The following is a 7451-nucleotide window of genomic DNA, read 5'->3' on the forward strand; positions in this document are numbered from 1 at the left end:
AAAATTAAAAATATTTAAATTTACATTAATATTACTAAAAATAAAAATAAAATTATTTTAAAAACAAAGTATGACCAATTCGCCTACAAAAATCAACATTGCAAAATGAAACTAGACCACCTGAAAGGATTTAATTTGGCGACATAACTCGAAGCCGCTTAAAAATACAAATATAACTCGAAATGGCTCCAAGAAGGGAAAAAATGGATGTAAAACATAAGCTTAAGAAGCGAACAAATGGATTCCACACCAACATCCATCATCCTATTGATCACAAAAATAAAAACGAAGAATCCGTATGCATTTGTCTTTATCAAAATTAACATCGAAGGTGGCGTTGTATGCGGCCATGGAAACAATAATTGCATAGCAGCAACATAATTTATTGATCATTCTCTTGATCTCGTATCAGTTGCAACTTCTGGTTGTTTTTTCAGCAGGGTACCCTTTCCTTTCTTGTGTTTTTGTTAATCTCACCTTGCTGCTGCAGCATTATATTATATTTTCTGCATTTGTATTGTTCACCATTTATGTTTATATTTGAAGTTTTTTTACAATCCAATCCCATCACTATATATGGCACCGTGGCACCGTACCGTGCTTATGCTCTGGCTCAGCGCATTAAAGAAGCCGGGGGCAATTGAATGTGCGAACTATTCGTAGGCAGGAGACTGCTCACCCTTCACCTTGAGGTACGTAAGTTACAATTCATGGCGGACAGCTGCTATTTGCATTTCATTTTTAATGTTTATAAAATTCTAACGTTTGTTTGGTCGTGGTAATGGCGTTTGAAGGTGGAAGCTCATGGTATTTGTACCAAACCTGAACGACGGTGAGTTTTTGTTATTGTCTGTTCATTTATTCACCCCACTCCACTCCAAAATAATGACGATGCGTTTATCATATATTAGATATTTTTAAAGCCCTAGTAGAGATCAAACCCTTGAAATTGGAATTGACAGCACTTGGAATTCACTGTACTGGAAGTCATGGCTGCTATTTGCATTTCGTTTTTAATGTTAACTATTGTAAAAGGAAGGGGTGAGGGAGAATGTTAGGGTTTATGAAATTCTAACGTTCGTTAATTGCATAATGGATGCACACAGTGTACAAGGAGTTTGGTCTTGGTAATGGCGTTTTAACTTTGAAGGGGGTAGCTTATGGTATTTGTACCAAACATGAACAACGGTGAGTTTTTGCTGCTGTCTGTTCATTTATTCACCCCACTCCACTCCAATATAATGATGATGACGATGACTGACGCTGATAGAACGTCTGTCTGTTCTATCAACAGGATGGTGATAGAACGTCGGCTGAAGCTGCCCTTGGAAACAGGGGAAGCTGATGGACACCTCTAGTCCAACAGAGTTAAAATGAGAATTGAAGAACAGATTTCAGAATGGAGTCATAGACCTTTCCCGGTTTTGTCATGTAATGAAATCTTGGTTTTCAAATTTTATGTTGAACAATAACTAATTTCCCTAAACTTTGTTTTCTGAAAAGAATTCTCATGTAGGAGCCTAACATTACGCTAAAAGGAATAGAGAGCAAAAGGAAAAGAGAGACCAAGCGCTGCATATTTCAATAATTAGAATAAAAATCAATTCAAATTTGTACACAAATGGGTTAAATTAAGTACAAATCGGACTGATTTGGTTTAACTTGATACTCAGGACATGAGAAGGGTTTTTTTGCGGCAATATATTGGTTGGTCATACATGCGACTGAGATGAACTGGATGCTGGTTTTACAGTTGAAGGCATTTGTTTTTAAATGCTGACGATGGTGTTAAACACGTAAGTAGCTTTTCGAATCGATATGTTCACAGTTTTCACAAGTGGAAACACACCTTTAAAACATGTATTAGTTATTTATAATTTTATACACGAATAAATGATATTTCGCGGGGCAGAGACATCTTATTTAAAGGGTATACATAGAAAATAAAGGTATTTAATGTTTTCATATTTTGCTTAGAGGCATGTAAAGGTTATCATATATTAGATACTTTTATAACTCCAGTAGAAATCAAACCCGTGAAATTGGAATTGACAGCACTTGGAATTCACTGTACTGGAATTTTAGAGGAACAATTTACTTTTATTTGTTCTCTAATTCTTCTTTCCATATCCCTGAAATGAAAAGCTCATATAATTAAAAATGAAATATACCAGATAGATGTTTTTTATTGAGTTATAATAGGATTAGAGTAAAATTAATGTCACGCCTGAAGCAAGAAAGTATATAGATTAGATAATAGTGTAGCAGCAACATATTAATGAATAAATCAGCTTTAAACTTAAAAAAAAATGAAATTTATTTATAAGGAGAAGCCATGGGCTCTCTCCTTCATTTTCTTTCTAGGTTGCCCACAAGTGACTGTGAAAGAAGTGGGGCAGCAAATGCTTCTCTGGTATGCAGGTAGAAGCCAATTTGGTTGAATTGGGAAGGCACAAGTAGAGAATAATGGTCAAACTAAAACTGAAACAAGTTGAAGTGGGAGGTGAGGAGAATGAAACTTATGATCTTGTAAAATGATTGGGGATTGTATAAGTGGAAAAAGGAAAATGAAACTATTTGATTCTATTTATTCCATCATTCCCTATGGACATTTCATCCTCCTTTAGAATTAGTCATATTTTTCCGCTTTATTTTTAAGCTCAATTGTTTCTCCCCTTTGCTCTCGGGGCTTTTTCTCACACTCCTATAATTGTAGTGATTGTCATAAAGTTTTGACCACTCTATAGATTTCCTCTGATTGATACTTCACACGTATTATGTGGATTTTGCATTATTGGGTTGGTTAGATGACATAATATACATGGATTTTGCATTATTGGGTAGGTGGGTTGGTTAGATAACATAATATACATGGATTTTGCATTATTGGGTAGGTGGGTTCGTTGGTTAGATGACATAATATACATTTAATTTTCATTTGATTTTATGGTTGTTTTGTTTTCATATGAAATATGAAAGTTGTTTTGTGGACTATCCCACATATGCCAAATAATATTAGTATAAAACCATCTTAATCCTGTGTTTATTAAACATTGAGAGGGACCCTTAGAAGATCAGGGTTAAATTAGATCTACATTATGGTCTATTTTTTAATAATCAATTAATTAATTATCTTTTTAAACCACATTTTTTTCTATTTTAATTTATTAGCATCATAGATGTGCCACATCTCCCTATGTGTAGAAGCACTTCGCTATAGTTTCTAAAAACTCATGGATGAAGGCCATATATATTTGAAGTAAATATGTTTTGTAGATTTCAACATAAGCAATATTCATTGAAGATATAAAGTAACCATTTATATAGTTATTTCTGAACAAGCCTTATGAGATTTTGTTTTATATGCATTCTATGCTATCAAGGGTTTATATGTACTTTAGTGACTACACTCATTCATTGTTGTTAAGATGCCTCATTGTTTTTTATGAATTTTGTGCCAGTAGGTGTTCATATGTACTTTAGTGACTACATTCTTTTATTTTTATAATCTCATTTATGTTGATTTTCTAGTGCTAAGAGGACAAGCACAATTTTCTGCTAATGATAATTACTTTTAATGATATTTTTGTACCTTCCAGATTATCATTAAGCAATTATACGTGAGAAAAATCAACTATAAATGCAATAGAACAATAGAATAGTAGAGATCACAATAGCATAGTAGACACACAATTTTTTCACTTGGAAAACCCAACATTGAGAGAAACCCAACAAGCTTTTCTAGAAAAAATTATAGTTCAATTCAACAAATGGTACAATCTGATTTTTCAGCCAAACATGGTCCATCTGACCACACAAACTAACTAGGTCAAATCTGGTCAAATTGCCCAGAACATCAGTCAAACTGCTGCCCAAGATTCTCGGTCAACTTTGCCCAAACTTTGGTCAAACACTGCCCAGAAATCTCAGTCAACTCTGCCTCATAAAACCTCGGTCAACTAAGGTCAAATCTGCCTCAGAATGTTCAGTCATGCCTCAGACAGCCTGCGGTTAACTCAGAAAATTCGGTTAACAATACGCCTTAGAAGTTTGGTAATGGCGTTTGAACTTTTGGTTTTTCATTTTGTTCAGCAGGGTACCCTTTCTTTTCTTGTGTTTTTGTTGATATCACCTTGCTGCTGCTGTATTATATTATATTTTCTGTATCTTTGTTATTAATTTGTTTGTGGAATTTCTACCCTATCTTTTTAATAATGCCAAAAGGATTTCTGTTACGGCATTTGTATTGTTCACCATTTATGTTTATTTTTGAAGTTTTTTTACAATCCAACCCCATCACTATATATGGCACCGTGGCACCGTACCATGCTTATGTTGCGACTCAGCGCATTAAAGAAGCTGGGGACAACTGAACGTGCGAACGATTCGTATTGCAGGAGACTGCTCACCCTTCACCTTGAGGTACATAAGTTACAAGTCATGGCGGACAGCTGCTATTTGCATTTTACTTTTATGTTAACTATTGAAAAAGGGTTTATAAAATTCTAAACGTTTGTTTACTTGCATAATGGACGCACACAGTGTACAAGGAGTTTGGTCGTGGTAATGGCACGACGGTGAGTTCTTGTTGTTGTCTGTTCATTTATTCATGTCCAAAATAATGACGATGAGGTTATTATATATTAGATATTTTTAAAACCCTAGTAGAGAAATTGACAGCACTTGGAATTCACCGTAATAGAATTTTAGAGGAACAATTTACTTTTCATTTCAGTGACATGTTTTATACCAGATACATGTAGTGATAATAATAAGATTGCAGTAAAATTAATGTAACGCCTAAAGCAAGCATATAGATTAAATAATAGTGTACTAGCGATAGATTAATGAATATCAATAAATCAACTTTAAAAGAAAATTTAAATGAAATCACTTTACAGGGAAAAGCCATGGGCTCTTCGCTTAATTTTCTTTCTAGGTTATCTACCAGTGACTGTGAAAGAAATGGGGTAGCAAATTCTTCTATGGTCTGCAAGTAAAACCCAATTTGGTTCAACTGGGAAGGCATAAGTAGAGAATCACCCTTAAGGCGGAAAGTCAAACGGAAACAGAAACAGGTTGACAAATCGATCTTTATCGAAATAAATATTTAAAATGATCTATTATTAATGTATTTAAATTTGAATTAATATTAATAAAACTTTCAAATTAATTTATTCTTAAAACAAATTATAGCAAATTCGCCAATAAAAATTAACATGACAAATGAAAGTAGACCACCTCAAATTCGCCAATAAAAATCAACATGGCCAATGAAAGTAGACCACCTCAAATGGCTCCCAGAAGGGAAAACATGGATGTTAAATCTAGGATTCCACACCAGCATCCATCATCCTATTGATCACAAAATAAAAACGAAGAATCCATATGCATTTGTCTTTATCGAAATTAACGTCCAAGGTGGTGTGCCATGGAAAAGATGACGGAGGGAGCTTGGGGCAAGGTTCAAAAACTTTTTGCATCCAGCCGTTGGATGGAGGATGGCTTTTTCCATGCTGTTGCTTTTTCCTATGCTCCTCTATGATGTATTCAAGGACCGCTCACGATTATTTAAGCACTGCTCACTATTAGGCACATGCTGTCTTAATGGAGATTGGCCATGGAAACAATAATTGCATAGCAGCAACATCAGCACGATTTATTGGTTGCAATTTATCTCGGCTGCAATTTTTGTTTGCTTTTTCTTTAACCTTTTGTTTTGTTCTGCAGGGTACCCTTTATTTTCTTACATTTTTGTTGATCTCACCTTGCTCTCTGCTGTATTATATTTATTTTCTTTCTCTTTGTTATTAATTTGTTTTGGAATTTTTACCCTATCCTTTTAATCAATGATTCCATGGGATGGCATGCTAAGGATTTCTGTTGCTGTATTCGTATTGTTCAACATTTATATGCTTATTGTTGATTTTTTTTACAATCCAATCCCATCACTATATATGGGATGGAATGCTTAGGGTTTCTGTTGCTGTATTCGTATTGTCACCATTTATATGTTTATTGTTGAACTTTTTTACAATCCAATCCCATCACTATATATGGCACCGTACGGCACTTATATTATAGCTCAGCGCATTAAAGAAGCTGGGGGCAATTGAACGTGCGAACGATTTGTATGGAGGAGACTGCTCCCTCTTCACCTTGAGGTAGATAAGTTACAATTCATGGCTGCTATTTGCAATCCATTTTTAATGTTAACTATTGAAAAAGAAAGGGGTGAGGGAGAATGTTAGGGTTTATGAAATTCTAACGTTTGTTTACTTGCATAATGGATGCACACAGTGTACAAGGAGTTTGGTCTTGGTAATGGCGTTTGAACTTTGAGGGGGAAGCTTATGGTATTTGTACCAAACATGAACGACGGTGAGATTTTGCTGCTGTCTGTTCATTTATTCACCCCACTCCACTCCAAAATAATGATGATGACGATGACCTGATTGTTCTAATCAACAGGATGGTTCCCAGGGCACCCCACTGCTGAAGCTGCCCTTGGAAACAGGGGAAGCTGATGGACAACTCTAGTCCAACAGAATTAAAATGAGAATTGAAGAACAGATTTCAGAATGGAGTCATAGGCCTTTCCCGGATTAGTCAGGTAATGAAATTTTGGTTTTCAAATTTTATGTTGAACAATAAGTAATTGCCCTAAACTTTGTTTTCTGAAAAGAATTCTCATGTAGGAGCCTAACATTACACTAAAATAATAAAGGGAAAAAGAAAAAGAGAGACAAGCACTGTATATTTCAATAATTAGAATAAAAATCAATTCAAACTTGTACACAAATGGGTTAATTCTATAATCTCAACCATAATAATATAAGTACAAATCTGACTGGTTTGGTTTAACTTGATACACAGGATATGAGAAGGGTGTTTTTGCGGCAATGTATTGGTTGGTCATACATGCGATTGAGATGAACTGGATGCTGGTTTTACAGTTGAAGGGAATTGGTTTTAAATGCTGACGATGGTGTTAAACACGTAAGTAGCTTTTCAAATCGATATGTTCACAGTTTTCACAAGTGGAAACACACCTTTAAAACATCTAGTAGTTAATGATATTCCGCGGGGCAGAGACATCTTATTTAAAGGGTATAAACAGAAAATAAAGGTATTTAATGTTTTCATATTTTGCTTAAAGGCATGTAAAGGTTATCACATATTAGATATTTTTAAAACTTTAGTAGAAATCAAACCCTTGAAATTGGAATTGACAGCTCTTGGAATTCACTGTACTGGAATTTTAGAGGAACAATTTACTTTTATTTGTTCTCTAATTCTTCCTTTGTGTAAAAAAATTATTTACGCGGAGAGGCAGAGTAGTGACTTTTGCGAAGCTGATTTCGCGCAGTTAGATTTACACGCAGCTATACAGAGACTTAAAAAAAACCAGTATTCACTCATGGCAAAAAAAAGAAGTAGAACAGAGTAAG

The 7451-nt window shown here is 34.6% G+C and overlaps 1 long non-coding RNA gene across 1 annotated transcript; it reads left to right on the forward strand.

Annotated features, from left to right (window-relative positions):
• The first annotated feature begins 208 nt into the window (after nt 1-208).
• On the forward strand, nt 209-7001 carry LOC149165852 (uncharacterized). Its single transcript, XR_016260361.1, has 9 exons — nt 209-692; nt 795-832; nt 1107-1188; nt 1295-1431; nt 1674-1796; nt 6085-6164; nt 6301-6381; nt 6472-6613; nt 6877-7001. It is a non-coding gene; the product is annotated as an uncharacterized LOC149165852 (long non-coding RNA).
• Nucleotides 7002-7451: the final 450 nt, after the last annotated feature.

This window comes from Pinus tabuliformis, chromosome 5_1, assembly GCF_031772625.1.
Source record: "Pinus tabuliformis cultivar Carrire ecotype Pingquan chromosome 5_1, CPIR1, whole genome shotgun sequence".
Taxonomy (NCBI): Eukaryota; Viridiplantae; Streptophyta; class Pinopsida; order Pinales; family Pinaceae; genus Pinus; species Pinus tabuliformis.